This window comes from Ochotona curzoniae, unplaced genomic scaffold, assembly GCF_017591425.1.
Source record: "Ochotona curzoniae isolate NIBS_2020 unplaced genomic scaffold, NIBS_Ocur_1.0 patch49, whole genome shotgun sequence".
In the NCBI taxonomy this organism is placed as follows: Eukaryota; Metazoa; Chordata; class Mammalia; order Lagomorpha; family Ochotonidae; genus Ochotona; species Ochotona curzoniae.
This window is the reverse complement of record NW_024467027.1, coordinates 1,562,501-1,570,463: the sequence shown is the minus strand read 5'-3', so window position 1 is coordinate 1,570,463 and position 7,963 is coordinate 1,562,501.

The following is a 7,963-nucleotide window of genomic DNA, read 5'->3' as shown; positions in this document are numbered from 1 at the left end:
GGCCTGGTGGTTCTGGGGACTGTGTAATTCAGTACTGTGAGTGTTGGGAGCTGTGTGGTCCTGTGAGCAGTGTGCTCCTGGGGCATTTTGGTGCTGGGGAGTTGTGTGGTATTGTGGTCTGTGTGTTTCTTTTGAACTTTGCAGGCCCGAGGCTGTGTAGTGTTCAGTAGTTGTGTAGTGTGTGATGGTGTTGTGATGCCTGGGACTGTGTGGTTAGGGAAAATGTATAGTAGTTTTGTGAGGTGTGTGGTGCTGAGAGCTATGTGGTACTGTGTCCTTTGTTATCCTTGTGGCATGTGGTGCTAAGGAGCTGAGTGGTGCTGGGGGCTATATGTTGGGGGATATACTGGAGCCTTGTGGAACTTGCGGGTTGTGTGACATTGATGGTCTGTGTAGTCCTGGAGTAAACTGTTTGCTGCTGGGAGACTGTGTGGTGGTTGGGGCTGTGTAGTGACAGTGAGCTTTGTGGTGTGGGTCTCATGTGGTGCTGGGTGATGGTGTGGTGTTGGGGTTAGTGTGCTGTGGTGGTGTGATGGGGATGATAGGGAGCTGAGTCTTTCTTGGGTCTTTGTGCTGCTGCATATGGGACTCTGTACTCTTGGGGCTTTATAGTGCTTGGATACTGTGTTGCATTCATGGAGGGTCAGGTGTAGATGCTGCTGGAGGCTGCATGGTTCTGGGAGATGTACAGCACCTGGAGGTTGTGTGCTGCTGAGTGGCTATGTGGTCCTCAGGATGTATGGTTTTGGGTGTATAGTGTATGGCTTTTGCCTTGTGCCCGTGTGGCACTGGGGGATGTTATGCTTGGGCTGTGTTGTTTTGGATGCTGTGCAGTCCCTGCAGCTGTGGTGCTGGAGGGCTGTGTGGTCTGGGGATCTGTGTTCCTGGGGGCGATCATGTGTGACTGGAAGATGTATGTCACTGGGAGCTGTGTGGTGCTTGGGCACTGTATGTTGCTGGGAAGCCATGTGTGACTGGAGGCTGCATTGCACCTGTGGCCTGTGTTGCACTTGGGGCTGTTCTGCTAAGATCTGTGAGGTGCTGGGGCCATGTGATAACATTTTGTGGTGTGTTTCTGGGTAAGGTTTGCTGCTAGGAAGTTTTGGATTTGCTGGGTGCTGTGACATCCTAGAAGCTATGTGGTACTGGAGACTGTGTTGTGCTGCTGGCATCATGGTCCTGGAGTCATGGTGGTGCTGAGCATGTGTGGACCTGGGGACTGTTCGTTGCACTGGGGCTTGTGGCACTAGGAGCTGTGTGGTCCAGCAGGCTCTGTGGTGCTGATGGTTGGGTGTTGTTTGGCGACTTTGTGATGCAGGGAGCTGCGTGTTCCTGGGTTCTGTGTGGTGTTGCATACTGTGTGGTCTGGGAATCACATGCTTCTGGGTGCTGTGTGGTGCTGAGTGCTTGTGGTCCTGGAGGTGTGTGGTGCAGATGTTCTGTGGTGCTATGCAGCTGTGTGGGGCTGAGGCATTTTGTGCTGGTGTACTCCCATGATGCTGGGATCTGTCAGGTGCTGGGGTTTGTGTGTTTTTGGGGGGTGACTGCTTGGTGCTGGGAGCTGTGTGGTACTGCTGACTGCACTGTCCATTGGGCAGTGTTCTGCCATGCAGCTGAGTGGTCCTGGGAGCTGTGTGCTGCTGGGGACAGCATAGTGCTGATGGCTGTGTGGCAGTTGTGGTCCGTGTATTGCTGGTTGTCTTTGTGGCAGGGGGGTGGGCTTTGTGCAGCTAAGTGCTGTGTGATGCTGGGTCTGTGTGATGTTGGGGGCTGTGATGTGTTGTTCAGCTCTGTTTTCCTGTGTGTTGCTGAGGAGTCTTGTGCTGGTGGAGTTTTGTGGTGCTGACAGTTGTCCTGTGGTGGTGTGTAGTTCTGGTTGAGTTGTGTGATGCTGGGGCTGTGTGATGTTGTGGGGATAGCTTGCTGGGGACTGTGTGGTATTTGAGGCTTTGTGAGATTGGGCGCTGTGTGGTTTGGAGGAACTGTGAGGTGCAGAGAGCTATGTGACCCTGGGGGCCTGTGATACACTTGTATTGTGTGAACCTCACACCTCATTGGTTGTTGGTGCAAGGATGGCTTCATGCAACAGAGGCGTGTGTTTGCAGTGTGTCCTTGTACAACTTGGGCCTGTGATTCAGCATGTCCTTGCTGGAGCCATCCTTGTGTTTGCCAGGTCTGCCTGGAAGACAAGGTTTTGTGGGTTCAAGAAAGTTCCCCACGTGTCAGGGCTCTTGGACTCAGGCATGTCCCCATGTAAATGTGGCCTTGGATACAGGGATGGCCTCATGTTAGATGGTTCTGTGTGCAGGATGACCTTGAAGAACAGGGTCCTTTGGGTGCAGAGATGTTTTCATACATCAGGGTCCCTCAGCACAGCATGACCTAGTGAAAAGTAGCCTCTGAGTGCAGGAATGGCCTCAGTATTGGCCTTTGAATACAGACATGACCTCATGTGACATTGTCATTTGTATGCAGGGAGTTTTCCATGTGTCATTGGCCCTTGGATACAGGGAAGTTTTCACCAAACAGGGGTGTGGATAGATTCAAACAATGGGGACTTGCGTATGCTGGAAGCCCCATTTGACAGGCACAATTCAGTGCAGAGATGACGTCATGCCGCATTGCCTGTGTGTGCAGGAAGGCTTCAGCCAACACTGGCCTTGGCTACAGAGATGTCCTCATGCAACAGGAGCCTGTGTGCATAGGTATGGCCTGAGGCAATGTTGGCCTTTGTTTGCATTAATGACCTCATAGAGCAGGAGCCTGTGGGTGCAGGGCTGGCCTCATGTAAGAGGGCCTGTGTGTACAGAGAAGGCTCATGGGATAGGGATCTGTGTGTACAGGATGTTATTAAATGACTGTGGTCATTGGGTGCAAGGATGGACTCATGGGATAGGGACATGCCTGTGCAGATTGGGCGCATATGACTTGGACCTATGACACAGGATGGCTTCGTTGGACTAGCCCCTGTGTTTTCTGGGAGTCCTTGGAAGACAAGGGCCTGTGGGTTTAGGGACAGTCTCATGTGACAAGTGCCTTGAGTACAGGCATGGCCCTGTACAACATGGCTGTTTGCATGGAAGTATAGCCTTATACAACCTTGGCCTTTGTATGCAGAGATGGCATTGTCCATGAGGAATTTGTGGGTGCCAGATATCCTCTAGCAGTTGTAGCCTTTGGATTCAGGGAAGGATGGCCATGAATGACAGCGAGCTGTGGGTACAGGATGGCTTTGTGAAGCATTTTCCTCTGGTTGCAGAGATGTCCTTATGTAACAGGAGCCTATTGGTACACAGATGGCCTCGTGTGACAAGACTCTGCTTGTGCAGCAAAGTCCTCATAGGACAGCTGCCTATGTGGGCTGAGATAACCTCATTACTCAGGTCAATGGGTTCTGGTGGCCTTGTGTGAAGAAGCCAATGGGTGCCAGAATGGCCTCATTTGAGATTGGCTTTTGAGTGAAGCTTTAGGTGCAAGGCTGGTTTCATGCAACATTGGTCTTTGGGTGCTGGAATTGCCTTACCTCAGGGACCTGTGGTTCTATCTTAGCATTTCATGGCAGAAGTCTTGGGTACAGGAAGGCCTTGCTCAACAGGGGTCCTTGGATGCAGGCATAGCTTCATGTGACAAGGACCTCTGGATGCTGGATGGCCTCACTGGTCATTGGCCTTTTGCAGGGATGGCTTTATGTGGCAGAGACTTGTTTGCACAGGATGACATCATGTGACATTGGCATTTGAGTGAGGGGTGGCTTGTGTGACAGACCTGAATGTAGGTTGGCCACATGCAACAGGACCAGCCCCTGTGTTTGTAGGGACTGCTTGGAAGACAAGGATCTGTGGTTGCAGGAATGGTCTTAGGTGACAGAGGTTCTTGTGTGCAGGAATAGCCCTGTGCAACAGGGGGTTTGATGTGCAGAAATGGATTAATGCAAAAGAGATCTGTGCATATAGGACAGCCCCATGCATCTTGGGTTTATGATGCAGAATGACCTCACAGGAACGGGCTGCTATGTTTGCAAGATGAAAGACTGTATTTCAGGGATGGTGTTGTGTGACAGGCACCTTGAAGGAAGGCATGGCCTCACATCAGGGTGTCCTTTTGGGTGTAGGCATGATTTGGGCTACAGGAGCCTTTGTGTGTCGAGAGGGACTCACAAGAGAAAGATCTGTGGGTGTAGGATGTCCTTGAGCAGCTGGGGCTTAGGGCACAAGACAACCTGGTGTGACAGTGTCTGTGGATACAGGAAAGACCTCACGCAACAGCAGCCTTTGGGTGCAGGGATGGCCTTGTGCTACTTTGGATGTGGATTTAGGGATGGCCTTGTTTGAAAGAGACCTGTGTGTGCAAGAACCTATGGCTGCAAGGACGGCCTTATGTAATGGGAGCCTGTGATTCAGGGCTGATCTTCATAACAGGGGTTTGTAGGTGCAGCAGGATGGCTTTGCTTGATGGTGTCCTTTGGGCACAAGGTAGGCCTTGTGTTTGAGTGGCTGTGGGCGCAGGGATGCCCTCCTGTGACAGGGACCTTTGGGTGCAAATGTGTTCTTACGCATCAAAGACCTGTGTGTAAAAGGACATCTTAGCATGTCCAGGGCCTGTGGGCTCAGGGATCATCTCTCATGATCTGTGGGTGCATGGACAGCCTCACGCTCCTGGATGCTGTCAGTGCAGGGATGGCCTCATGTGTAAGGATCATGTGGGTGAGTGGCGGTCCTGCCAGTCAGGGTTGGTGCTGGGACAGCCTTGCTTCGCGTGGGTCTGTGGATGTACAGGTGACTTCACTCAACAGGTACCTGTCATTGTGTGGATGGCCTTGAGAGTGTTTATGTGGCTGTGGGGTGCCCTTGCACATCAGTGGCCTGTGGTTGTGGGAATGGCCGCCTACATCCTGAATGACATGGTAGAAAAGTCAGATTTGGAGCGAGTGACAGGGTCTCCTAGGGAGCAGAAGTTGAGCCAAGTACAGAGATGGGAAAGCACAAGTGTCAGGCCATGAGGAGATACCTATTTTGGTTTGCTGTGAAGTCCTGCTCCTTAGTGCAGAACCAGCCTGTTGTGTTATGTTTCTTCTTGGACTCTACAGTTATGCTTGCCCTATGTGTCAGAGTCCATAGATGGCACAGTGGGTCTCTGTATCATCCATGTGCTCCCTAAGAGGTTTTCCTAAAATGCAGAGCAATTAGTATAGCTGACTGTAAGTAGGTGTAATTCAGAGTTGTCCTGGAGATGGGGCTGTATTCTGTCGTATTAAGACCATCTGGTTTGTGGCCCTCTGTGTTCCTGTATGGTGCTGGGTTGTATCTTGGATGCTGCACTTGCAATCTAGTTCTCTGCTAAAGACCTAGGAAAAGCAATGGAGGATGGCCCAAAGGGCTTGGCCCCTATGACCCTTCTGGATGTTTTGCAGTTTGGGTTGTTTTGTCCAATTAGAAACAAATGCAGATATGCTTGTTTTGTCCAGCTGGAAAGTGAACTAACAGAAGGAAGAGCTCTCTGTGTAAATGAATTTTTTTAAAAGATTTATTTGTCTATTTATTTCAAAGTCTGAAATACAGAAAGTAGGAGATACAGAGGGGAAAATCTTCCATCCGATGATTCACTCCCCAGTGATGATTCACTGACCGCTATGGCCAGTACTGTGCCGATATGAAGCCAGGAGCCAGGAACTTCCTCCAGGTCTCCAGCATGGTTGCAGGGTCGCAAGGCATTGGGCCATCCTCAACTGCTTTCCCAGGCCACAAGCCTCGGGGTGGCGTCGGGGGGCCTGGCCCCTCCTCCCCACGGTCTCCCCTCCTCGGGGGGGGGTGGTTGCCGCGTTGGGGGGGAGGTTCCCCCGCCGTGCCTCCCCGGGGTCGTCGGGGTCTGGGGCACCGCCGGCAAGCGCGTCGCCGCTGCCGTCGTGCGTCCCTCGCTCCCCCTTTTCCCCTCCCCGCCCTCGGTCGGGGGTGCAGTGCAGCAGCTTCTCTCTTTTCCCCCTCCCGCCGTGTGTTGTCTCGTTGCCTGTGCCTGCCGGGGAGCGGAAGGGCGGGCGGCGCGTGTCGCGCGTCGGAGGGAGCGGGCGGCGGTTGTTGCCGTGCCTGTGGGGCCCGTGGCTCGCGGGCCTGGCTTGCTGAGGTGTTGGCGGTGCCGGCGGCGTGCCGTGCGTGCCTCCGTGGGTTGGCTCCGGCGTGCCCGTCTCGAACCCCTGGTCCCCGCCCTCTGGAGGTCCGGGGGCGTGGCGGCCGAGCCCCGCGGGGGGGGGCGTGCGGCGACCTCAGCCCCGTGCGTCCCGACCCTCGCCTCGCCTCGCTGTGCCGCGCGGCCCACGGCGGCCCCGCTTGCCCCGCTACCTCCGGCCCCGGCCGCGTGTGTCCTGTCCTCGCCTCTCCTCTGGCTCTCTTGCTCCAGGTACCTAGCGCGTTCCGGCGCGGAGGTTTAAAGACCCCCGGGGGCCTGTGCCCATCCACCTCGGGGTCGGGGTGGTGGGCCCGTGGGGAGTCGGGGCTGGGTGTGGTCGGCCTCGGCCGGCCCCGCCCCGCCGCTTCTCCTCCTGGCTCCGCTCCCTCGCCCTGGCCTATCCCTCCTCCTCCTCCGTTCACCTCGCCGGGCCTAAGCCGCTTACAGACGAGGGACGGCCGTTCATGGCGAATGCTGCCGAGCTTCTCGTTCTGTCTTGCGGGCTCCTGGTTCCTCTTTCCCCTGCCTCGGTGTGGTGGGAGAGGCCAGGGGTGCGGAACCCGGCTCGATCTCCGCTCCCTCTGCCTCGTGCCGCCTGGAGGTGCGCTGGTGTGGGGGTCCGGGCGGGGGTCCTCGGACGTGGCGGACACCCTTCGCCCTCTGCCGTGCCGGCGTGTCACGGCGTGGGCGGGCCCCCTCCCGCGGTGGTGTGGGGCTCGTCCGGCAGAGTCCGGCTCTGCTCGGCTCTGTGCGGTGCTCCTGGAGCGGTCCGGGTCGTTTGCCTTTCAGGCGCCTGGAACCGAGTGGTGGTGTCGCTCCCTTGCCACCCCAGCGTGCGCTCTCCCGGGTGTGCCGCTGCAGCCTCCTCGCTGGTGTGTGCTGCCTGGTGTGCGGGAGCCTCTGGGGGGTCGAGGTGGTGAGGAAAAGGAAGCGTTGGGCGCAGCACCGGCTGCTGCTGCCACGGCCCGTGGCCTCGCCCGGCCGGCCTCTGGTGCCCCCTGCGCATCCGTGGGGGGTCAGGTGACTTCCTTACCTGTGCCGCAGACCCCTCTGCCCATCCTCGGGCTCGTCCCCCGGGTTGGGTTGATGCTCCCTTGGTGTTGGGGCCCTTTGGGCCCGGTGAGAGGCGCACGTGGGGGCTGGCGGGGTGCGGCTCGCCTTCGGTGAGAAAAGCCTTCTCTAGCGATCCGAGAGGGACGTGCCTACGTGATGGGGTGCCGTATCCCCCGCTTGCCGCGCCGTTCCTCCCTCTTCCTGGTGCGTGTCGGTAGCCACGCTGCTGATGACGCGGATGGCTTGGGTTGTTGTGCGTTAGGTGGCGATGGTCGCTCGTTCTTCCCGGCCCCTTCCGCTGGGGGCCGGACGCTGCCTCTCGCGCCTCTACCTTGCCGTGGCCCGCGCCTCCCCCGTGTCGGGGGAGGGTCCCGCTGGGCCAGGGCCGGGCGTCCCGTTGCCTTACGGGCCCGACGGAGGGGCCCTGCGGTCGCTCGCATGCCTCTGGTGTTGTCTGGCCTTCTGCTTACCACCCGGGGCCCCTGGGGTTGCGTGCGGCTTGTCCCGCGCTGCCCCTGTGGCCCTGGCGTGGGGTGGCTCTCTGCTCGCTTCCCGCCCTGGGCTGTCCGCGGCCCGCTGGCCGGTCGCCGCCGGCGAGGGTGGCGGCGGCGGGGCCACGGGTTTGGGCCCGTTGGGTCTCCCCTCAGCCGCATCGGCTTTGGGAGCGTTCCTGCGGGGTGGCGGCCCTCGGGGCCGGGGGCTCGGATGTTGGTGGATGGAGACCCCAGGAGCCGGTGGCAGTAGGCGCCCG